A 26,203-nucleotide genomic window follows, 5' to 3' on the forward strand; every position below is an offset into this window, starting at 1 on the left:
ATAAAATAAAATAAAAAACCTCAATCTTCATGATTGCACCTTGTATTATCTTTCTATGGCATAAACTGTTCCTTATATTTGTATTTAGAAAACTTGTAAAAAAAAAAAAACAAAGAAGAAAAAACAATGTTCATTTGCTGTGTTTTACTATAAAGGCGGGGGTGAGCGCGCTCTGTATGAGACTTTTGTTTATCAACTCCTGCAGCTTCTCCCTGACAAGTTGCTGAGCTCTGTGAAATATCCGCTGGATCCTGTGTATTTTTTTTTTCTGGTAGATGCTTAAACACGGAGCATTTTCATTTGGCGTTGAAATTTAACTTCTTATTATGGCAATGGCTTGAGCTTTATCTAGCTTAATAGCTTGGTGAAAAGTCATGTAGGATTGCCTCTTTTTTTTTTTTTCCAACTTTCAGCTGAAAAATATCTGTAACACTTGTTGTCTCCTTCGAGCTGTGAGTTTCTCAGAGATTTTGTTTTGTCTTCGTAAACCTTTCTGATAATACGTGGTCTCTCACACAGTAGAGACAAAGTAAAAAAAAATGAATAACAATCTAGTTATGAAGTCCGCTGCATTCAAGCTTGTACTTAGAGTCATTGCATTATATGTTAACTTGTTTGTTATAAAGTACTGTATTTCTCATAAAAATATCTTATAAAAGAAAACCAAGCAAAACTGTTTCTCCTCTTCTTATTAAGGGATACGGCATGTCACTTTGCTAGAATCATCTATTGCGCACAATCTTCTTTTCAGTGTCGCTACATATAAACATTGTCTGTATATCTCTCCAATATTTTCTCTGTATTCTGAGATATCAACGGCATGTTGTATTTGAAAGAAAGCTGCTAGATTCATCCTGCTTGAATCTCTCGTCAGAGATATATAGGGATGTTTAGATAGCTCTTTTCTTCTCAGATAAAAAATAACTTTACCCGTTATTTATTAAAGTTTCTATAGACCGTAGCATGAGTGTGCTTGTAAAAAAATCTCCTCTCTGAGATTAAAAAGCATAAGAATTCTTCCTTCTTTGCTTCAGATTATGGCTGCAGTTTACATTTCTGACCATATATATAATAAAAGTTTGCTAGCTTATTTCCCGGGTAAAATTCACAATGATCTATGCTTCCATCAAGTGAATATGTAATTCCAGGGTAACTGTTAACACATCTGGGGTGCCATCTGTCAAATATCTGATCGATATCTGCTTAAAATGATTACCAACTCAGTAAAGGACCAGCCTTTAAAGCGTCATAACCAAAATTAGACAGAAGTGGGTGCGTGCTCACTATAAACAGAATATTTATAGGTTAACAGTTTTACCTCTGAAAGAAAAACGCAACACTCAGCTGTTGAATTTTATAAAATTATCTTGTTATTAAAAAATTGATAAAGCATTTATGTACAGGAATATACATCTCTCCAGTTGTTGTCAATCATTCAAAAAATACATTTTCATCCAAAAATACATTTTCAAAGTTCCTTTAGTTAAAAGAGTCCATTTCAATATAGCAAATATTCTGCTGTAGCTTTTATCCTTCATCGATAATTGTTGTCTCGAGATTGAACAGTGTATGTTACACACAATATAGCTTTATCCTTAAAAAATGATTTATAAAGTTCTATTCTCATATAAAGAACTTAAAGTAGATATATTTTAATCCTTCAAAGCTTGTTAATTGCTTCTAAGCTTGCAATTGCGTTTGAATAATAAAACTTATAGCATAGAAAAAAGTTATCTAAAACTCAAAAAACTGCTGAAGTTTAAAAAGACAAGTCTTTAACTTTTGCATAGACTAATTGTCAAAGAATTCACCAAGAATAATTGCATATTACCTCTCTTGGGTTTCAGAATCACGTCTGTGAGAAGGATAAACGTCGGCCTAGGATGTTTCAATCAGCTAGGGCATCAGGCAATGAATAAATATACAGCCTGAAAACTCTCTTTTTATAGAGAATTTCTCCCAAGAAATGATATAAGGGACTTTCCAAACTATGACTTAATTGTTTATAACATCTCTATAAATACAGGTATGATTTCATTTTTATTTTTAGATCGAGTTCTATAGAGGCCCCTTGTGGTTAATAAGTGTTAGTAGCAGGCACAAGAGATGCCCCCTATGGTTATAAGTGGTAATGGCCAACACAAGGCTTATGGCCTAACTGTTTTTATACAATCTGAAATAAAGTGTATATTAGTGATCAGCATATTAGATATGTGTGAAAACTATGTGATTAACATCTTGCGTATAAAATAGGCTTAGCTTAAGCAGTGTATATCTTGACCTTAGACGGTTAAATTTACTAACACAACAATACTACATAACGTGAACATTTCTTCAATACTATCTCACTTTTAACCTTGTAGGAATAAACAGCTCACTTCCAATAATAACACTGTAGCTTACACTATCTAATTCTGATTTCTGCTCATACTCACGAGTCTTGAAATTCACTCAATTTATCTGCAAACCATTTAACATTTTGTACACAATTTGGGCAAGAGGGATGATCAGTTCTCTGCATTAATATGAGATTCTGACAGGGGGAGGGTGGGATTGGGTGTGGCGGGAAGTGGGGTCTCAGGCAATCAAACAATCACGGGGCAATCGAAGCCGATCACGGGACAATCAAATACAATTACAGCACAATCGAATCCAATCACAGCACAATCAAATCTGATGCACTCGGAAGGTGATGGGGGAGGGTGGGATTGGGTGTGGTAGGAAGTGGGGTCTCAGGCAATCAAACAATCACGGGGCAATCGAAGTCGATCACGGGACAATCAAATACAATTACAGCACAATCGACTCCAATCACAGCACAAGCAAATCTGATGCACTCGGAAGGTGGGGGGGGGGGAGGGGTGGGTTGGGTGTGGTGGGGGGGAGGGGGGGGTTGGGTGTGGTAGGAAGTGGGGTCTCAGGCAATCAAACAATCACGGGGCAATCGAAGCCGATCACGGGACAATCAAATACAATTACAGCACAATTGAATACAAGCGCAGCACAATCAAATACAAGCGCAGCACAGTCAAATACAATGCACTTGGACGGTGATTAGGGGGGGGGGTCTGAGGGCGATTTGAGGGGGTGGGGGGTTGATCAGGATCCTGCACGGGGCAGACTGAGTCCTGATCTGATGAGAGGCAGACACAGGGGGTTACTGATCAAAGATCAGTTAGTGATCGCTGGGGAGGACAGATGTAAACAAAGAGCAGGGGATGTAATCAGAAGGGGTGTATGAGGGCAATCGAGGGCCTGGGCAGGTGATCGGTTACCCCCGCGGGGCAGTTAGGGTCTGCTCTGATGGGTGGGGGTGCTGAGGGGTGATGGACAGGTGATAGACAGGTGATCAGAGGGGGATCAGAGGGGGATCAGGGGGTAAGGTAGCTGTATACAGATGTATACAGTATACAGGGGGGTAGTCTGGGATGGGGTCTGGGGGTGATCTAAAGGTAGGGGGGGGGGATCAGGGGTGACTAGGAGGCAGTTAGGGACCTAAACTAAGGGGCAGTGTCGCTAGTTAGTGGCAGGTGGGGGGGGGTGGGGGTTTTGCAGGGGTGCAAGGGTGCTAGGCAGGGGTCTGCTGGGGTGATCAGGGGGGGTATGAGGCCTGGGGTGGGAGATCAGGGACGCTGAGGGCAAAAAAAGCAATGTACAATGTATACTTGCAAGTGGTTCCTCCTCGCTGGTGGTCTCTGCAACAATGAGACCACGAGGCGAGGAGGAAGCACGTATAAGGCACTTTGTTTACCTAACAAAGTGCCTTATACATTCTGATTGGGCAGCTATGCGGATTCCTCCGCTCGCCGGCTCTGCTAAGTGGCCGGCGAGCGGAGACAAAATGCCCAAGTAACGATCCCGGGCGGAGGATCGCGTCACTGATGACGCGATCGCTCCGCCCATGCCCTTAGAAGGACCGCCGCCTCTGTGGGTGAGCCGGTCCTTCAGGGCTCCACTTCCCGGCCGCCGCTGTGCGTTAGGCGGTCGGGAAGTGGTTAAAACGATAGGGGAGGAAATTGGAAAAATTGTGTATTTTGGTTTTTTTTTTCTTGTATTTCCATATAAAATGCATAGAAAATAAAGTTATTACTGAAAAAAAGCATTGCCTCCAAAAAGGCTAAATTGTGGCAAAAAAAACCAAGATATAGATCAATTACATATGATCAGAAGTGATAAAATTATTGGCAAATAAATGGGAGGAGCGCTGACAGGGGAAAATTGCTTCTGTCCTTGAGGTGAAAACACCTGTAGGCTGAAGTGGTTAATCACTGCAATTTTACTTCAAACAAAATGTGCAACCTTCTCACAATGTTTAGAAGTTTTTCAGATGGATCTCCTGCATCCCAATCACCCTTACCTTGCAGTTGCCATAAATGTCATACCCTTTTTAGTCCTTCTCTTCATCGCCAAATGTTCTCAAAATGGATCTCACTGTGGAGGGAGATGAATTTTCACAACATTTCAGATTCTCAGGGACCTGCAGTTGTTCCTAAACCCAGTAGTGCTTCCTTGAGCACTTCTAGGTTCAAATAGTTATGTGACTACAGCTGAGTGGAGAGAGTGTTACACAAACTTGGGGCAGTTATGATGTAAGGGGGAGTGGGTTTTAGTAAACAGGAAGGATCTTTCAGAATCCTAGCCAGCACATGCTCCTAAGCCCCTCATGAGTCTTACTGATAAAAAAAAAAAAACAGAGCCAGGAAGCAAATTGCTGAATTCTGAGCCTGTAGAGATGGAAGGATGCCTCAGCCCACGGACCAGGGGATTTACTATATGCTGATATATTTTAATCTGTGTTTTATGTACGAGCATTACTTTATTTAGTGAGTTAAATTGAGTATCGTTTTACACATCGGGGACTCTCTTGTTTTGAGATTTATAGATGTACCTTGACTAAATAATGACTTACAATACCAATACAATATCCTCAAACATGTCAAACATTGTAAGCTAATACTAGACCAACTGTTATACAATAATGGTAATTAGCTTTGTTAAATTTTAATGGAAGTTTGCAACTTTATGAATTTAAGTGCCACCTTGGTCAACATTATTGCATGTTTGTGAAGGGTTGCCTTTTTTATTTTTATTTTATCTTTTTATGGCACAACTTTGTTTCAAGAAGAGTGAAATAAAAATAGTGTAGTACTAAGTTAAGCAAAGATTAACAGTAAGTGACTATATATTTTCCGGTAAATAAATCCTGATTGCAATGTCATTTTAATGTTTATCTTTACCAATTAGGTTTGTGATTAAGAGAAAAAGTTATTTATTATTGCTATGCATATTCTGCATAACACACATAAATATTATGGTATAGGTTCTATGTACTATCTTTATATTAAATGGAAAGTTGTTGATTTAATTTGCCTTCCAGTATTCTAGCCTGTTCACCTTCATTAGCACTAGACAGATGACTGCTTGAGTCTCCTGCAGTGAAATGTCATGGCTTGGTGCCATATAAACTATTTGTAATCCTTGCCGATTACAAAAAAAAGATGATCAAATAATTATGTTCACAGCAACTGTGCCAATTAAAATGAAACCGTACTTCATTTTCTTCCATTTTTTCTAGGTGCATGTAATATAATTACCAATTAGCTGATTTTCACACTTTCTGAATGATGTTAAAACAGTAGGCTCAAGTGTAAAGTTCAAGATTTTAAGTCACAAAGGCTCTAGAACCAATTAAATAATTTTATATTTGCAGCCTTCAGTTTAGTACTATATTCGTTTGAAGTAGTTGCATTCTAGTGCTGCTCATCAGGATTCCAGATATCCAGTTAACGGGGATATCCGAACTTTTTTACGCTATCCGATTCGGATTCGGATTCCGGATTTTTAAAAAAATCCGGCTAGCTATTTGCAGATATTTGGCCACATAACCCGGATATCCGCGGATATTGCGGATATCCAGATCCGAAATACTGTAACTAAGGAGATGACGTCCTGGAGCCAATCAGAGGGCTCCCAGCAGAAGCCCTAGCAACCAATCACAGAGGGGAACCCTGGCCAGCCCCACCTCACCTCATTGAGCCAATCAGAGGGCTCCCAGCCTAAACCCTGGCACCCAATCACAGAAAGGAACACTGGCCAACCCCCCTGTATAATAAGGAGGGCTGCCATGATGAGACATCTCGTCTTAGCTTGCTAAATGCTCGCTGAGAGACATGCTCCAGTGCTGGTGGCCTACCAAGGGCTGTACACAGTTATAAACCTAAAGCTGTTCAGTGATTAACTCCTTCACTACTATCACTACACTATTGCTAAATCGTTAATTAGCTTGATTGATGTCATAGTGTGACAGTCAGAGTGTGTGCTCCAGTGCTGCTGGGCCTAGTTGCAAGGGCTGTACACAGTGATAAGCTGTTCAGTGATTAACCCCTTCACTACTATCACTACACTATTGTTAAATCATTAATTAGCTTGATTGATGTCATTGTATGACAGTCAGAGTGTGTGCTCCAGTGCTGCTGGCCTAGCAGTGATAAACCGAAAACTGTTCAGTGATTAACCCCTTCACTATCACTACACTATTGTTAAATCATTAATTAGCTTGATGTGATTTGTGTGACAGTCAGAGTGTGTGCTGCAGGAAGTTGCTATGTCTGTGTGTGTGCTGTGCACAGAACAGGCCAGCTGCTGCCTGCTGGCCAGCTATTAGCCTTAGGCATAGGTTAGGTAAGGGATTAGGGATAGGATTACTGTGTTATTGTGTAGTTAGTACTGTAGTACTGCAGTCACTGTGCTAGTAGTTTTTAGAGTAGTAGTACTACTGTGTTAGCTTTCTACAGAACTGCTGTGCTGTAAGCTGTGCCAGTGTGACAGTTAGTGTGCACTAGTGTCTTCTCCTCTGCTGTCTGACTGTCACTCGGCACTTGGCACGTGTCATGTGGCACTTGGCACGCCACGTGGCACTTGCCAGTCAGACAGCAGAGGAGAAAGCTAACACAGTAGTACTACTACTCTAACAACTACTAGCACACTGACTGCAGTACTACAGTACTACAGTTCTAACTACACAATAACACAGTAATCCTATCCCCTAATCCCTAACGTGTCATGCCAAGTGCCACGTGCCAAGTGCCACGTGCCAAGTGCCACGTGATACAAGCCAAGTGCCACATGATACGTGGCACGTGCCAAGTGCCATGTGACATGTGCTAAGTGCCAATTGCAACTTGCCATGTCCGGCATGCTCTTGGCACACGTTACACCTGCTGCTGCTGCATTGCCCTGCTCCTGCTGCCTGTGCAGCTCCCACCGCCAGGCCAGGGTGCCACAGGCCACTGATACCACCTGTATTTAACCCAAAACACAATTGCTGCGTAATTTTTTTGGAGGTGTCTTGGATGAAAACTGTCCCAGTTGTGCGGTTGGACTTTGGACACAATGGCCTCAATTCACCAAGCTTTATCAAACACATTATCAAACGTTAGATAATTTACCTCATGGGTAAAATCTAATTTTGAATTCACTAAGGCATTATATATTTATCAAATGTTTTATCGATAAAACGTTCAATAAATCTTTAACACCTTAGTGAATTCAAAATTAGATTTTACCCATGAGGTAAATTATCAAATGTTTGATAAAGTGTTTGATAAAGCTTAGTGAATTGAGGCCTATGTGGGCTGCACGACCGCTGTCTGGAACCTAGGCCTAATGTTAATTGACAGCCATTTATTGGGGGGGGGGGGGGATTTTAAGTCCCCCCACATCATCAATTAGTTTTCCCCTTTACAAAATAATGATGCTACATGCCTCATATACCCTAAAAAAAGTTTTTCAAGCAATTTAAAGGCCACTTCCGATTTTTCTATCCGAATTTGCCCGGATACTAGGGTCGGATATCCGATTCGGATCAGAAAATTTTGAACTCGGATATGTGACCCGGATCAGATATCTGGGTATCCGGATCTGAATCGGATCCGGATTTTGAAAAGGGGTATCCGAGCAGCACTGTTGCATTCTGCAAATGAAACTGATAAACGACTTGGGTTGTTGTCATTGCATATTGTTCAATATTTATTTGTGAATTTATCACATCACAGTACCCAACACACAAATGGTAAACAAACTCATTTTCCCCTTTCTAATTTCACAAAAATCTCCAAACACAAAAAAAGTTGCAAAAAAATTGCAACATGAAGATTTTTTTTTCTCTGAAACTGGTTTCACCAAAAATGTTGGCACATGATATCTGAAAAGTAAATAAAATTAATACATTTTTCAGCTCTTGCAACACTATAAATGGGCGCATTTAAATAAATATACAAGCTGCTGAAGCTGTAGATAACACTAAAATAAGTTGCGTAGAAGCTGCTTTGTGTTTGACTTCGGTGAAATGCATGTTTAAATCCTGGCATCAGGGACACTTAAAGGGGAACTTCAGCCTAAACAAACATACTGTCATTAAGTTACATTAGTTATGTTAATAGATAGGTAATATAATCTCTTACCCAACCTGTTTTAAAAGAACAGGCAAATGTTTGTGATTTCATGGGGTAGTGTAACGATTGTGGAATTATCTCCGTGGTCAGCGCACAAGATGTTCGCTGACACGGCGGAAGTCCTCCACAAGCATGTAAAATGACAGAACCCAGCTTGGTGCAATGCACTTGTAGAGGGAAATTCCCACTGGCAGATGGAGCTGTGGAGTGCAGAGGAACAACCCCTCTGCACTGCCACAGATGCCAGAAGGGAATTGTATGAATTGCAACAATGCAGGGCAAGATAGCCCTCAGAGAGAGAGAGTGAGCACAGCGACAGAATGTAGGTGTTTCCACCAATCTAGTCGCCCACCAGCGACGGTGAACACACAACAGCGGATATCAAGTGGGAACGCAATCGCAAGAGTGGCGATTGCCAACAGTGACACAAGACCAAATAAAGACAGAGCACAAGTGTAACAAGAAAGACACAGCAAATAACAATGATCAGAACGGCAAGGAAAATAACAAACGCACTCGCTAAGCGCGGTCACCGCACGAAAAGCGCAACAGCGACAAATATCGCTAATGGCACGGTCTCCGCGCGAAAAGCGCAACAGAGACAAAACATGCCAACCCTAACTAACCAATGTAGCATGAAAATGAATAGAGAACGCGATCGTTCCAGGCAAGACAGACAGAAGGAGTAACCAGTAGCAACCACAGCTCTGGCCTACACTCCCAGACAGAGTACAGAAGGAACCACCGCCACTACCGCTAGGGCGAATGAGATCCAAACAGACAGACAGATGGAGCAACCAGTAGCAACCGCTGCTCTGGCTATACTCCCAGACAGAGTACAGAAGTAACCACCGCCTCTACCGCTAGGGCGAATGCGATCCCAACAGACAGAACGATTTCCTGTCGACCGCCGCTGGCGACAAGACAATCGCAACAGAAAGACAGTACAAGGCAAAACAGATAATACAACCTGACTACGCTAGAAGGAATGCTAGTGCACACCCAAGGAATTACTCTAAGATAATCTTAGCAAACAAATAGCAAAGGCTGAGACTCCAGGTAAGTTAGTAGGAACAAACCATCATGACCAGCAAGGGACTCTGGGAGAAAATGGTATTTATACTGCAAGCCATCAAAGGAAGCAGCTAAGCAATTTGCATGCCAAGTGGATGCAAATTTCTCACCAGAGCGGCAGCTCAGCAAGTTGCAGAGTGAAGACAGGTCTCCTTTCCAGGGACCTGCAGCACTCAGACCTACAAAATGATCAAAAACCTGTCTGCCTGTGCAGACAGCAGAGCAGATCATTACAGGCAGCCATCGTTTTCATGGGAGCAGCCTTTTTTTTTGTTGAAAGGAGGTGACAGGGAGCATGAGACACAGTTCCAACTGGCCTGTGTCCTAATCACCCCTCCCAGTTGCGCGCTAGGCTTCAGATCTCAAATCCAAAATAAAAAAAAAATTGCGCCAAAACAGCAGGAGAACAACAACATCAGAAATCCGATCATGTTTTTCACAGCATCAGGGGAAAAATGCCCAGGCAGTTTTCTTCTGTGCTGGTAAAAATGAGGCTTGGGTAAGAAAAACAAGGTTCTGATGCTGTGAAACTGTTAAAGAAACACCAAGCCGTTTTAGTGCTGCTGAGTAGATTTTTAGTCTGGAGGTTCACTTTAACCACTTAAGCCTAACTGGACGAATATATTTGTCTCGTGTAGTTGTGGAGACTGCACCACCAGTTTGTTACTAAATGAGGCACATGTGGTATCATTTTAACCGTGACGAGTTGTAGAATACATTTTGGTGTGTTTAAAAGCTGTGAACCACGTTACATGAAAAATAGGTAGGGACAAACTCAATCAAACATAAAAAGTCATTTTCAGAATTATGATCAAACTTCGGAAAGTTTTAGCAACACTACAAGAGACATATGTGGAATCATTTTAACCGTGTTAAGTAGTAGAATAAAGTTTAAAGAGAATCTGTACTCGAGTCTAAAATTCTTACAATACAAAGCATACCATTCTATTCATTATGTTCTCCTGGGCCACTCTGTTCTGTTTCTGCCACTCTCTGCTGCAAACCTGGCTTGTAATTACCAGTTTTAGGCAGTGTTTACAAACAAAAGAAATGGCTGCTAAAGGCTTGTGATAGGCTCAAGTTAGCAGAGTGTGTGAGTCACACAGGGCTTGCAGGGGGCCTGGAGAGGGTGTGTATAGCTTCTGTCCAATCACAAGCAGCACAGCACATTCCAGCCTGACTGCCTGAGCCCGACAGACCCGACAGAGGAGAGAAGATTAGATCATGTAACAGAGATAACACAGCCACTGTACAAGTAGTAAAGGCTGCAGTAAGCCAGACCACATTAGAACAGGCATAGGAACTTATAGGATAGAAGAAATAAGGATGAAAATTTTGTTACAGAGTCTCTTTAAAGAGTTTTAGGGTTGAGGCGCATGTCTCCCATATTTTTTTAGTCACAAACTGAATCAAAAGAAATTAAATTTCGCATATTATGTACCAAAATAAAAGACTTGTAAAATGAAAACAAAGTGACAGAATATGAAAGAAACAACATATATTTCTACCTTAGGAACCTGGCTTAAATAAGTGTGCCATGAGGGTTTATTACTATTCTTTTTCAAAATAAGGCCTTGTAATCATCGATAGTGTACAATGAGAAAGCAAAGAGCAAAAAATAGAAAAAAGACACCTTTAATTCCGAATACAATATTGTCACCATACATTGTGCTAAGAACATACCGTATTTTTCGGACCATAAGACGCACTTTTTCTTCCCCAAAAGTGTGTGTGTGTGTGTGTGTGTGTGTGGGGGGGGGGGGGGGGTCAGTGCGTCTTATGGTCTGAATACTACAAATTTGGCCCATCGCTACTGACTTCCCGTCCTCCCCGCAACTGTACTGGCAGAGGCTAAGCATTGTGGAGCTCTGTCTGTGGCCCATTTTACCTTCCTGCCCGCTGTCAACTTGCTGCCGGGAGCCGTCCGAAAGAAGAGAGGTATCTCCTGTCAAGGTGCGGATTGCGCTGCTTACTAATGCAACACTGTTCTGGGAGGGCTTATCCCACATCTGGTTAGGCTGTTTCCTCAGTGCACAGATCCCGAGTTGTCCTGCCGCTGCCTGCCTGGGCTTGTTATGGTGGCGGAGGAGGTGGTGCGGGAACAGAGTTCTACCCGAAGCTGCTGATAAGAAGCGCTGTCGGGACGGGCTGGCATTGCCGCTACCTCGTTCCCGTGGAGACAGTAGTCTTTCCTCATCATGGGGGCGGGGAGCGGCAACACTTGTAGCACTGTGCAAATAATTCTTTAGCTGCCGGAGGAGGAGGGGCCGGAAGTGTTCTCCCCAAAGCGGCTGATGGGAAGCGCTGTCGGTCCCGGGCTGTCATTGCCGTTACCCCCTTTACCATAGAGACAGGAGTCTCTCCTCATTGAGGGGTGCTGCAGTGCTGGTAATGCTGAATGGACTTGTTTGAAAGAGCCAGGGAGGAAGAGGAAGCAGTGGCCGGTGCAGACAGCGTGCACAGAGGAGCTGCTGAGCCCCGGGTTGCAGTGCTGTCCCCTTCTTCTCACAGACCGAGACTGCTGGAGGCCCGGAGCTGCCTGTAGCTCGGCCTCTCCACCAGAGCCATACTGCTCCTGCATCACGGGAGGGTGACGGTCTACACCACCTCGTCTAGCCTCCAGCTCCCAGATCCACCATGGTGACCAACCTGCAAGATTAAACAAGTAACCCATACTTAGTGTGAAAGGGGTGGGGGTGGCTGCAGATTGATGTAACTGGGGGGGGGGGGGGGGGCTATTAATAGGGTATTACTGTAACTGGGGTTGGGCCATAGATTTATTGTAACTGGAGGGCTATTAATGTAAGAGGGGGTATTACTGTCGCTGGGGTGGGGTGGGGTGCAGGGGATTATTGTAACTAGATGTCATTTCTGTAAGGAGTTGGTATTATGGTAACTTGGGGGGGGGGGATAACTGTGACAAAGGAGGTATTTCTATAACTAGGGGAGTGTTACTATAACTGGGGAGGGGATATTACTGTAACTGAGGGAAAAGGGATATTATGTAAGTTGGGGGATATTACTGTAAATGGTGGGTATTACTGTAATTAGGGAGGGGATTACTGTAGTTTGGGGGAAAAAGATCCACATGAGGCCCCTGGACCATGGACGCACTAGGTTTAGTATATATATTTTTCCCCCTGATTTTTGCCCTCTAAACCTAGGTGCGTCTTATGGTCTGGAGCGTGTTATGGTCCGAAAAATACAGATAATCTAAATGTTGCAATAACCAGGATGGGTGAGCAAATCAAATTAGCGGGTTTAAATTAAAGTCAGCACTGTTTAATGTAAAGCTATAATGGATGTAAATGGAGAAATAGTTAGTTTTTTCAATTTTTTCCCTTATTTTCCCTTTACAATGCATAGAAAATAAGGTGATTACTAAACAAGATTAAAACACACTAAAAGCCGAATTTGTCCTGAAAAAAAACAATATATAGATCATTTAAGTGTGATAAGTAGTAATAAAGTTATTGGCAAATAAATGGGAGCAGCGCCTATATGTGAACATTGCTCTCGGGCTGAAGTGGTTAAAGACAACTACTGTCTATATTAAGAATGAGCTTGAATTTTTGCCAGAATAACTTTTGCATCGAAGTTTGCATCTTTGGCTGACTAAATGCTTTCATGGGAACATAATGGATTTTGGATTTTGGCAAGATATACATTTTTGCGTAAATGCTTGCCTATGTATTTTTTTTACTTACCGTATATACTAGCATATAAGCCAACCCGCATATAAGCCGACCCCCGAACTTTTATCTGAAAAAAAAAAGGAAAAAATGATTGACCCCATATAAGCCGGGGGTAGGGAATGCTGGATTGGTGCAGGCCACGTGATCCCCCCAGTGTGTCCCAGTATAGCTAGTATAGTGCCCAGTATGGGTAGGTAGTGCCTCAGTATAGCTAGTAAAGTGTCCAGTATAGCAGTATAGTGCCAAGTATGGGTAGGTAGTGCACCAGTATAGCTAGTAAAGTGCACATTATAGCTAGTATAGTGCCTAGTATAGCTAGTATAGTGCCCAGTATAGCTAGTATAGTGCCCAGTATAGGTAGGTAGTGTCCAGTATAGCTAGTATAGTGCCCAGTATAGCTAGTATAGTGCCCAGTATGGGTAGGTAGTGCCCCAGTATAGCTAGGAAAGTGCACAGTATCGCTAGTATAGTGCCCAGTATAGCTAGTATAGTGCCCAGTATAGCTAGTATAGTGCCCAGTATAGGTAGGTAGTGTCCAGTATAGCTAGTATAGTGCCCAGTATAGCTAGTATAGTGCCCAGAATGGGTAGGTAGTGCCCCATTATAGCTAGTAAAGTGCACAGTATAGCTACTATAGTGCCCATAATAGCTAGTATAGTGCCCAGTATAGTGCCCAGTATAGTGCCCAGTATGGGTAGGTAGTGCCCCAGTATAGCTAGTAAAGTGCCCAGTATAGCTAGTATAGTTCCCAGTATAGCTAGTATAGTGCCCAGTATAGCTAGTATAGTGCCCAGTATAGCTAGTATAGTGCCCCAGTATAGCTAGTAAAGTGCCCCAGTATAGCTAGTAAAGTGCCCAGTATAGCTAGTATAGTGCCCCAGTATAGATAGTATAGTGCCCACCAGTATAGCGCCCTCCCCGCTCCCCCCGCAGCCGCCGCTGCTATTACCTGCTCAGACAGCCAGTGGCCGCTTCTTCTAACCCGGGTTCCCCTCTCCAATCTCCATGCGTAATACGGGTGTTTCACAGCAGCGCGCCCGGCGCTGCTGCTGTGTCGAGGCAGGGGGCAGGAGAGAGCATGGCTTCCTGTAATGGCGATGTGTATCGCCGTTACCAGGGGAACCGCTCTTTCCTGCCCCGTCACAGCAGCAGCGCCGTATTACGCATGGAGATCGGAGAGGGGAACCGGGTTAGAAGAAGCGGCAGCTGGCTGTCTGAGAAGGTAATAGCAGCGGCGGCCGCGGCGGGGGGGGGGGGGGGGGGTCAGCCACGGACCACCTCCACCACAAACAGGACTCGCATACAAGCCGACCCCCAACTTTTGGCCCCCTTTTTGGGGGGTCAAAAATTCGGCTTGTATGCGAGTAAGTACGGTAAACTCATCTGTGCAAAATATGTTTTCTCATGCCTATAAAAAAAAGTGGGATCAGCGCATCACCAGGCCGCCTCTGAATGACCTCTGCACAGAGATGCGCTGAGCCCCCCCCAGAAACTGCAAACGCACCTTGAACCCAAACAGAGGCTCTGCATATACACCAAAGGAAAACTATTAAGTGGGAGAAGCTGACCAGAAATAAATCAATCAAACATAGCAAAGAAATGAACAGCGCTACTTAAAAACAGATGAGTGCTTACCTGCAAAAAAGTGCACACCCCACTCATGGGATTCAAATACACAATGAGCATACACATGACCTGTCTACCACTTGGAGGATGTTAGTTTCACTAACAATTTGCAATTTGTTAGGTACTTGTCCCTCCCACTGTCGAAGAAGTCTTTCCTCCATGGGAGGGGACCTAACACTAACTAAATTCTACCTATGCATATGCATAGCCTGGGCGCGCTACCAGTAAAATTGAGAATTGCGCAAAAAAAGTGGGATCAGCGCATCACCAGGCCGCCTCTGAATGGCCTCTGCTCAGAGATGCGCTGAGCCCCCCCAGAAACTGCAAACGCACCTTGAACCCAAACAGAGGCTCTGCATATACCCCAAAGGAAAACTATTAAGTGGGAGCAGCTGACCAGAAATAAATCAATCAAACATAGCAAAGAAATGAACAGCGCTACTTAAAAACAGATGAGTGCTCACCTGCAAAAAAGTGCACACCCCACTCATGGGATTCAAATACACAATGAGCATACACATGACCTGTCTACCACTTGGAGGATGTTAGTTTCACTAACAATTTGCAATTTGTTAGGTACTTGTCCCTCCCACTGTCGAAGAAGTCTTTCCTCCATGGGAGGGGACCTAACACTAACTAAATTCTACCTATGCATATGCATAGCCTGGGCGCGCTACCAGTAAAATTGAGAATTGCGCAAAAAAAAGTGGGATCAGCGCATCACCAGGCCGCCTCTGAATGGCCTCTGCTCAGAGATGCGCTGAGCCCCCCCAGAAACTGCAAACGCACCTTGAACCCAAACAGAGGCTCTGCATATACACCAAAGGAAAACTATTAAGTGGGAGCAACTGACCAGAAATAAATCAATCAAACATAGCAAAGAAATGAACAGCGCTACTTAAAAACAGATGAGTGCTTACCTGCAAAAAAGTGCACACCCCACTCATGGGATTCAAATACACAATGAGCATACACATGACCTGTCTACCACTTGGAGGATGTTAGTTTCACTAACAATTTGCAATTTGTTAGGTACTCACTCATCATTTGCAGGTAAGCACTCATCTGTTTTTAAGTAGCGCTGTTCATTTCTTTGCTATGTTTGATTGATTTATTTCTGGTCAGCTGCTCCCACTTAATAGTTTTCCTTTGGTGTATATGCAGAGCCTCTGTTTGGGTTCAAGGTGCGTTTGCAGTTTCTGGGGGGGCTCAGCGCATCTCTGAGCAGAGGCCATTCAGAGGCGGCCTGGTGATGCGCTGATCCCACTTTTTTTGCACAATTCTCAATTTTACTGGTAGCGCGCCCAGGCTATGCATATGCATAGGTAGAATTTAGTTAGTGTTAGGTCCCCTCCCATGGAGGAAAGACTTCTTCGACAGTGGGAGGGACAAGTACCTAACAAATTGCAAATTGTTAGTGAAACTAACATCCTCCAAGTGGTAGACAGGTCATGTGTATGCTCATTGTGTATTTGAATCCCATGAGTGGGGTGTGCACTTTTTTGCAGGTAAGCACTCATCTGTTTTTAAGTAGCGCTGTTCAGTTCTCATGCCTATAGACTTCAAGGCATTTGGAGCATGTGTGTTTTGGATTGTAAATATATTTTCTTAAAGAAATCGTATCTGTGCAAAATTGTATTTTGTTATTTTGTTATGGCTTAACAAAAATGGCCATATTTGCTCATCACTCATCACTATTCTGTATTCTGTAGGTGTTCCTCTGTTCTCAGATGCAGGCATACTGTTGCAACCACTTATTCACTATCTAGTAGAATTTTGTAAGTCACTGCTCCAAAATGAGTGAAGAAATAAACTGTTGCATGATTAATGGAGCTCATGGGGGTTGATGCACTAAACTTTTCCCATGAATTCGCTCTCAAAATGTCCAAATGGAGTTGATCCAGATTAAATTAATGTTTATATTACTCTTTTATTTTATTTTACTTTGTTTTTGCTAGGGTGCTTAAAGTGTACCTGAGAGGGAGCAAAATAAAAAATGTATACATACTTGGAGCTTCCTCCAGCTCCCTCTGGCCTGATTGCTCCCTCGCTACCATCCTCCACTGCCTGCAGCCTCCACAACTGGCCCCGGTAAGTCATCCAGTCAGGCCAGCCAGCTAAGGCGCAGTCTGGCAGTGCATGCTGCCCCATCATGCTCCCGTGGCCGGGAGCATTCTGCACCTACGCAGTACTATTGCACAGGTGCAGAACACAATGGGGGCATGCACACAGCCAGACAGTGCATGCACATTATGCCCCTGACTGGAGGAGGCTGCCGGCAGTGTAGGTAGGCAGCGATCAGGCTGAAGGGGGCTGGAGGAAGCCCCAGGTATATATAAAAATGTTTTATTTCCCCCTATTCATGTTCTCTTTAAAATACTTTTATATAGACAAGGTGAAAAACAAATAAGGAGATATAATTCATAACATTCGTTTTTGTGAATCAACCCCATAAACTTTCATGACATTACCTTCGGAATATGACTTGTGATAAGTGTTTACATATTAATTATTTTATGTATATTTTTAATATTTTTATTGCTGTCATTGAAAGATTAATTGGAAAACTGTAAACTTACCATCACTAATTTTCCCCACTGGTTCCTTCCCATACTTATGAGCTAACTTCACCTTCTTAGTTCCAATGGAATCCCTGACTATTTAAATAGTGTTTACTCTCTGCCACTGTATTATTGTACAGTGGGTTGCAAAAGTATTCGGCCCCCTTGAAGTTTTCCACATTTTGTCATATTACTGCCACAAACATGAATCAATTTTATTGGAATTCCACATGAAGGAACAATACAAAGTGGTGTACACATGAGAAGTGGAACGAAAATCATACACCATTCCAAACATTTTTTACAAATAAATAACTGCAAAGTGGTGTGTGCATAATTATTCGGCCCCCTTTGATCTGAGTGCAGTCAGTTGCCTATAGACATTGCCTGATGAGTGCTAATGACTAAATAGAGTGCACCTGTGTGTAATCTAATGTCAGTACAAATACAGCTGCTTTGTGAGGGCCTTAGAGGTTGTCTAAGAGAATCTTGGGAGCAACAACACCGTGAAGTCCAAAGAACACACAAGACAGGTCAGGGATCAAGTTATTGAGAAATTTAAAGCAGACTTAGGCTACAAAAAGATATCCAAAGCCTTGAACACCCCACGGAGCACTGTTCAAGCGATCATTCAGAAATGGAAGGAGTATGGCACAACTGTAAACCTACCAAGACAAGGCCATCCACCTAAACTCACAGGCCGAACAAGGAGAGCGCTGATCAGAAATGCAGTCAAGAGGCCCATGGTGACTCTGGACGAGCTGCAGAGATCTACAGCTCAGGTGGGAGACTCTGTCCATAGGACAACTATTAGTCATGTACTGTACAAAGTTGGCCTTTATGGAAGAGTGGCAAGAAGAAAGGCATTGTTAACAGAAAGCATAAGAAGTCCCATTTGCAGTTTGCCACAAGCCATGTGGGGGACACAGCAACCATGTGGAAGAAGGTGCTCTGGTCAGATGAGACCAAAATGGAAGTTTTTGGCCAAAATGCAAAACGCTATGTGTGGCAGAAAACTAACACTGCACATCACTCTGAACACACCATCCCCACCGTCAAATATGGTGGTGGCAGCATCATGCTCGGGGGGTGCATCTCTTCAGCAGGGACAGGGAAGCTGGTCAGAGTTGATGGGAAGATGGATGGAGCCAAATACAGGGCAAACTTGGAAGAAAACCTCTTGGAGACTGCAAAAGACTTGAGACTGGGGTGGAGGTTTACCTTCCAGCAGGACAATGACCCTAAACATAAAGCCAGGGCAACAATGGAATGGTTTAAAACAAAACATATCTATGTGTTAGAATGGCCCAGTCAAAGTCCAGATCTAAATCCAATCGAGAATCTGTGGCAAGATCTGAAAACTGCTGTTCACAAATGCTGTCCATCTAATCTGACTGAGCTGGAGCTGTTTTGCAAAGAAGAATGGGCAAGGATTTCAGTCTCTAGATGTGTAAAGCTGGTAGAGACATACCCTAAAAGACTGGCAGCTGTAATTGCAGCCAAAGGTGGTACTACAAAGTATTGACTCAGGGGGCCGAAAAATTACGCACACCTCATTTTGCAGTTATGTATTTGTAAAAAATGTTTGGAATGATGTATGATTTTTGATCCACTTCTCACATGTACACCACTTTGTTTTGGTCTTTCACGTGGAATTCCAATAAAATTGATGCATGTTTGTGGCAGTAATGTGACAAAATGTGGAAAACTTCAAGGGGGCCAAATACTTTTGCAACCCACTGCATAGGCCCATACACACGTCGGATTTCCGTGAACGACGGGTCGTTTGAACGTCCCGTCGTTCAGTCGTTCGCCCGCTAAATCAGGCGTGTGTACAGACTGCCCGGCAGATCGCTCAAACTCACTCTTATCAAGCGAACGACAGTCTGTGCACACGCCCGATTTAGCGGGCAAACGACTGAACGACGGGACGTTCAAACGACCCGTTGTTCACGGAAATCCGACGTGTGTATGGGCCTTATATCTGACGCGCCAACAGTGCAGGGTGGGCCCACATGTTGACACGAAAGGCAACAAGAAAGGAAAATTATCAAAGGTAGATATGAAATTATCTTAGTTCCTTGGTGCCTCCACAGTGGCACGCTTAAATACAATAAGTAGAAAAACACACATTGGATGCAAACATGAATTTAATGGAATAATACTAAATATACAAATATAATGCAACTAGACATTTACAGCTGTGGAAATGTTTTTATTTCTGAACTTGACAGATGAGAGTGCTGCTGGATCTGTTTTATAGTGGCTCTACTGGCTAATAAAGGTATTAGCTGAGACCCAATTAGCTGCTCTGCAGGAAAACCCTGGACAAGGACATGTCCCTAACTAAGTTAGCTCTTGAGGAGATCATTCTTTTGTTAAAACTTGCAAGGATGACAACTGTTTTTTTCAGAACTTCTATAATGCACTGTTTTTTTTTTCTAAGTAGGCTTTGACATTTGCCATGGGACATAATCTATATGAAACAGATAAGTCAAGGTCAGGAATAACAAAGAGCATCCACTTTTAGCTACACTATGGACTTAAGGCTACTTTAGTTTAGAAGAACTTGAATGGAAAGTCTCACAGAGGCCTGAAACACACCAGAGGAGTTTTTCCGAGCGTTTTGAGTTTTTAAATCTGCTGCTAAGGTTATCCTATGTGTCTGTGCACACTGGAGCAATGAGGTTTTGTAAAAAAAAAACCATAGCATTACATTGGGAAGAGCTTTTGAAACCTCTAAAAGCTCTTCCCAATGTAATGCTATGGTTTTTTTTTACAAAACCTCATTGCTCCAGTGTGCACAGACACATAGGATAACATTAGCAGCAGATTTAAAAACTCAAAACGCTCAGAAAAACTCCCCTGGTGTGTTTCAGGCCAGAAGGTCTAGTTTAGGAAACCTTGGTTTTCTTGGTGAGGGAAGCTCAAAGCTACTCTGAAGATCTGTTTAATAAAAGAATTTGATTACTTGAACAAGGAAATAGGCATTCTTTAGATAAAAGGAGCACATTGATCCTTTGTATTACTACAATTTATGATTGCAAAAACTCCATCTGGAAGTATCAGGCCTTGATCAAATGGTTTAACCAATTTCTACAAAATTGACATTTATACATTTCCTTTTTGTGCACCATTAGTGCAAATAGCAAATTTATAAAAATGTGCATTCTGCCGAAGTGCACATGCACACATGCCGTGAGAGCAGGCATGCACATGTGCACTTGCATGTATGTGCGCGTTTAAACTCTTCAGCCCTTGGCATACAGATTTGAGATCCGGTGCTGGCCTCCATTCACCTGTGCTGACCCCAAGACAAGACAGCAGCTGTCACTTCAATGCCAAAAAATTAACTATTTCAGGCAGCAAAAAGGAACAAGTAAAACAGCCTGGTTATTAATATGCTTTGCACTGTACATACACATGTTTATCTCATCATGTCACATGATGCCTCAGATACATTTTAATTCCCAATTTTATGCAATATTTTGGAATATTGGCAGATTCAGATTTTGGAAATTCCAACCACCACTAGCAGTATGGTGCAGTAGGTTTGTGCAGCACATATATTTGGTAGGTCAAGAGTCCAACACACAGAAATCTCTTTTACTTAGGACTATTTTAATTTACATGTGTAGTAATGGTTAAACCCTATGTTCATCTTGGAAAAACAAAACAAACTGTATAGTCCTTCAGTTGGAAGATGATGTACTATTAAAGAGAGTGGAGTACTTACACCTGATTGCTTTGAAGTACATGATAGCACACCCAGGAAAGAATCATTACAGAATATATTAACACTAAACCGGTCAGTCATGAAGGAAGGAGAGAATGAAGCACTGACATCCAGAAGAGAACATGTCCTTCCAATAGAGTAAAAAATAATGTTTCAAAGAGTTGTCCAACTAATCTAACCTCAATATATTGCTGACATTGCAAAATATAAGTAATTAACAAATACAAAAAAAAATGCTGAAAACATTATGCTTCATCCATGCAATTTTTTTATTTTAAACAAGCACAAAATATTACACTCAGAATGGTTTATAATTGTATTAATTACCATTCATAAGATATTTCTGTGGCATGAAGGTCAGAAGGTCTTGTTTACAACATTATGAACATCTGGTGTAAAATTACCTCATTTGATTACAATATTGTAGAGCACAAGCTTGGCTTAATTGTGCCATTTAAAATCCTTATTAAAAGAATGTATTGTGGCTTGCACAGATGGAAACTAATCTGTCAGCGATTTATTAGGTTTTGATATTAAATATATATATTGTTAGCTAAGATAAAAACCGTAGTTCAGTTTACCATGTTTTATAATTCATATGCTGGTTAGTGTACTTTAATTAGCTATCAACAATGTTTTGTGATCGCATGTCTGTACTTTGTGCAATACAAATTTTCAAATACTCGAATTGATTTTTATCTTTAGAAAATTAGGGGTTCCCTTCCCAGAATGCAGCAGCTGGGCCAGCCCACCCCTCCCACTGCAGCACTACAGATCTTTGTTTTCTCCCTGCTCAGTGTATAATGAGCCTTCTCCCACCTTCCCACTTCCTAGTGTGTCTATAAAGCCATGTGTACCTCTTATCAATCTGATGTGACAACAGTTAGAAACTATTTCACAAGGTTTTTTTTTTTTTGGTTTTTTTTTTAAGTAAACACACTGAAGGAGGTATGGAACATGTACATGTTATATTACATACAAAGCATGGAGGAAGAAAACAAAAACACTGATAATGAGATGCAGCACTTTAACTGCAGTATTGAACACAAAGAGTTAGCATTTCAGCAGCACAGAGAGAGTGGGCTCAATAGTAAAAGACTGCTTGGTCTCCTCTCTCAGCTTATATGTGACTTAATTATGGGCCCATTTCCACTGGAGTAAAGAATGCGAGGTGATCACTGCATTGCCTCGCATACCCCCCGCAGGTACTTCCTGGTTGCCATCTGTACAACCGGGTGCGGCGTCATGTGGTTTCCGTCAGCGGCTATGGGGACACAGATGCGTGCTGTGGAAAACTGCAGCATGCTATCCATAATTTCCCCCGCATCGTGTAGGTAAATTTGCGTCAATGTAAACTGTAACAATTCTGTCAGCGGGATTCCAAATTTCTGATTATGTGGTGATCTGCAGTATCACCAATAATACAGATACTATATCTGATTATTTGATGATCTGCAGAATCATCATAAATACAGATATAGTAAGCAAGAGGCGTAAAAGACGTGACAAAAGTCTCTAGCTTTATTGCACAAAGTGTAGTGATTGGTGCAAACAGTAAGTTACTGATAGAACCTCAGCGGTAACCTCACCGGTGGCGAGGGAGGTTATAGACAGAACCTCAACGGTAACCTCACTGGTGGCGAGGGAGGTTATAGACAGAACCTCAACAGTAACCTCACCGGTGGCGAGGGCCCACTGGTGAGTGAGAGTGGTCAGACTGTCAGACAGTTCAGGTAGGCAACAGACGGACAGATAAGGTACAGAATTGGAAGGCAGGCTCGGAGTGAAGTTCAGGCAGAAGTCGGCAACAAGATCAGATGGGCAGAGGTACAGAATCACAAGGCAGAGAGAGTAGTCAGAGCAAGCAAAGAGTCATACACAGATAAATACAATTGGTATGTTTTACACTACTGATTACAGCTATGAAAGGTCTGAGCGCTAACACGAAGTATTCGCAACAACAGACAATGGTCTACTGACAGCTTGAGTCTTTTATGCTGGCAGACAATCCTACAGCCTGCCCAGACCAGTCCGACCAATCAGGAACGAGGAGCTAGCTCAATGACGTCAGCCGACCCGCAGGTCAGCTGACGCGCCTCCTCAAACAATAAAGGTCCTGCTGCCCTGAGTCTATGCGCGGCGGAGAGACCTGCGTGCGGCATCCTGCAAGTCTGAGTGGCGGGGATAGCAGCGGCGGTAACGCCGCTCTCCGTCACAGCGGTATCCCCGCCGCTCGTTACATAGACTACTCCCTTGACAGGAATTGGTTGCAGTTTCCTTGTGTTGCGATGCAGAACGGTTTCTGCATAGCAACGCGTGTAGTGTAAACGGGCCCTATATGAGTGATGACAGGATGGGGATGGAGTTTGGACATGTCACAGACTGTGTTGTGCCTCTGAACGCATAGCACAGTGGCCACATAGGACCCCACCCTCCACTTAAATTTTTACTCTGCTGCTTCACCATATGGGGTACAAGAGGTTCACCCTGATACAGTATTGTTGGTAATATGGGTGCTATCAAGTCGCTCTAATCGTCTGACCATTTTGCTAGTTTCTCTTGCACAGCCCCTTGTGGAATTAACTACCGTATTTTTCGTACTATAAGACGCACTTTTTCTCCCCCAAAACTGGGGGGAAAAAATTACTGCATTTTATTGTCCGATTGTAATCTACCTTGGTGCTTGTTTCCTAGTGGGTGGCACAGCAGCAGTAGCAGCGGCAGTCCGCACTGGGTTTCAGCGGCAGCAGCACGATCCACAATGTCTTTAAGCGGCATAGGAGAAGCCGCTGTTATCATCCACACTGCTCCTTCTTTAATCTTTTATCTTGCCCAATGTCAGCCCAGTCAGCCCTGCAGCAGCGCGATTCCAGCTGACAAAGTATCAGAACATCTTCAGCCGCTATAGCAGCTGTCCTCAGAGGCTTCCGTACTGCCTTGTTTACCCCGGTGCATGTGCGCTGCAGTTCATGAGAGAACGGAAGTAAACAATGCAAGTACGGAAGCCTCTGAGGACTGCTGCTATAGCGGCTGAAGATGTACCGGTACTTTACAGCTACAAGAAAAAGCTGCCTCGCTGCTCACACTGCCACATTATTTTTCACCAGGGAGTCTACCAGTCCACACCCGGATCCCATGGGTGTAAAGGATGCAACCAATGTAAGGAACAAGTGACCGGGTCTCCACCTGGATTTTGTGCAAAAATGCTATAATTTATTATACCATAGTACAAAAATATACACACACGACGTTTCGGCCTGCGGCCTTTAACAAGTGTTACAACAAACTAGGAGAGAGGATAGTGGACTTCCTGATAAATTGAGAAGTAAGAATAAAAATGATCCACCGATTGACAATCCAGTTTTAGATATTTTTGAAAATATGGTGATTCAGACATTGGAGAAAAATTGGGACGATAAAAAATATCAGACAATACATAATATGTCAAAGAAGGAAAGAGAAGCCCTAAAGTCATTGCAAAATGATAATAGTGTGATCTATAAGAGGGCAGATAAAGGAGGTTCACTGGTAGTGCAAAAAAAGGAGGATTATGTATTGGAGTTAACGAGACAGGTAAATGATATCGATACGTATGCACCTCTTCCAGGAGATCCTTCACAGAAAATTAAAGAACAGATTTCCACTTTTGTCACAGGAGCTTACAATGAAGGTCTTATTTCTAGTGAAGTGATGTCAGCACTACTAAAGGAACGATATAAGATACCAGTAATGTATACGCTGCCAAAAGTGCATAAGGACATTGCACATCCGCCAGGAAGACCGGTAGTGTCTGCAGTCAATTCATTAATGGAACCTCTGGGTATTTATATCGATAGTGCTTTACAACCAATAGTAAAAAGAAATAGTTTGTGTTTACAGGATACAACACATTTTTTGAATATCCTAGAAAAGGTGGAGACCGGAGGGATCAGATTTTTGGTGAGCTTGGACATTAAGAGTCTATACACCAATATACCGCATCAGGAGGCATTGGACTCTATAAAGAAAGCTATGGAAACTTGGAGTAATGTGAATATTGATGCATCATTTGTATATAACTTGTTAGTTCTGTGTTTGAAATCTAATTATTTTAGGGTGCAGAATGATTTTTATTTGCAGATACGAGGAGTCCCGATGGGGGCCCCTTATGCTCCAACGTTGGCTAATGTTTTTATGGCAGAATTTGAATTAGCACATATTTTCACGAATGATATATTTTTGAAATTTACTAGAGGTTACTGTCGTTTCATTGACGATGTATTTTTTTGTTGGACCAGATCGGAAGAAACTTTAAAAGAATTTTTTGACATCTTGAATTCTTGCCATGAGACCATTAAGTTTACGTTGGAGTATCATCCTTGTAAATTGCATTTTTTAGATGTGGACATTGTCCTTGATAAAGGTAGTTTTCAGACAGATCTGTTTAGAAAATCTACGGATTGTAATAATGCCCTCATGGCTACTAGTTGTCATCCTCGACCCCTGCTCAGGGGCCTGCCAAAAAGTCAGTTCATTCGAGCTAGACGAATCACTTCTAATGATACCTCCTATCATATACAATCTGACAGACTAGTGGAGAACTTTGTAGCAAGAGGTTATAGGAGAGAGGAAGTAATGGAAACAGCTAAGACAGTAGCAGGATTAGATAGGAGAAGTTTAAGACAGAGGGTACAAAGGGAGAATGCTGAAAGAGGAGTGCAGTTTATTTCTACATATGAGAACCATGCGCAATTAGTGAAGAGAACGGTATTAAATAACTGGTCTTTGATAGAAGCTGACCCTTTGCTATCTAAGGTTTTTTATTCCCCCCCCAGTTTTGTCTATAGAAAGGGAAGGAGTATTAGAGATAGATTAGTGAGAGCAGATTTAAAAACCAATCCGAAACAGGTGTCTACATTTCTACCAAAAAAGATGGGAACGTTCCCTTGCCTGGGATGCCAGAACTGTAATGGTATAGTGAGGGGAGACTGGGTGGCCCATCCCAGCAAGGGCACAAAGATTAAAATCAATGGTAATTTTTCATGTCTTACATCCAATGTGGTATATTTATTGAAATGC

The 26,203-nt window shown here is 42.5% G+C and overlaps 1 long non-coding RNA gene across 1 annotated transcript in view; it reads right to left on the reverse strand.

Moving 5' to 3' along the window:
* LOC137504116 (uncharacterized) overlaps positions 1–26,203 on the reverse strand; it is a 209,962-nt gene that overhangs the window by 20,026 nt on the left and 163,733 nt on the right. The window contains exon 4 of the long non-coding RNA XR_011019423.1: positions 13,235–13,289. This is a non-coding gene — a long non-coding RNA (uncharacterized lncRNA). The remainder of the gene's footprint in view (positions 1–13,234; positions 13,290–26,203) is intronic.

Source organism: Hyperolius riggenbachi, chromosome 4 (assembly GCF_040937935.1).
Source record: "Hyperolius riggenbachi isolate aHypRig1 chromosome 4, aHypRig1.pri, whole genome shotgun sequence".
In the NCBI taxonomy this organism is placed as follows: domain Eukaryota; kingdom Metazoa; phylum Chordata; class Amphibia; order Anura; family Hyperoliidae; genus Hyperolius; species Hyperolius riggenbachi.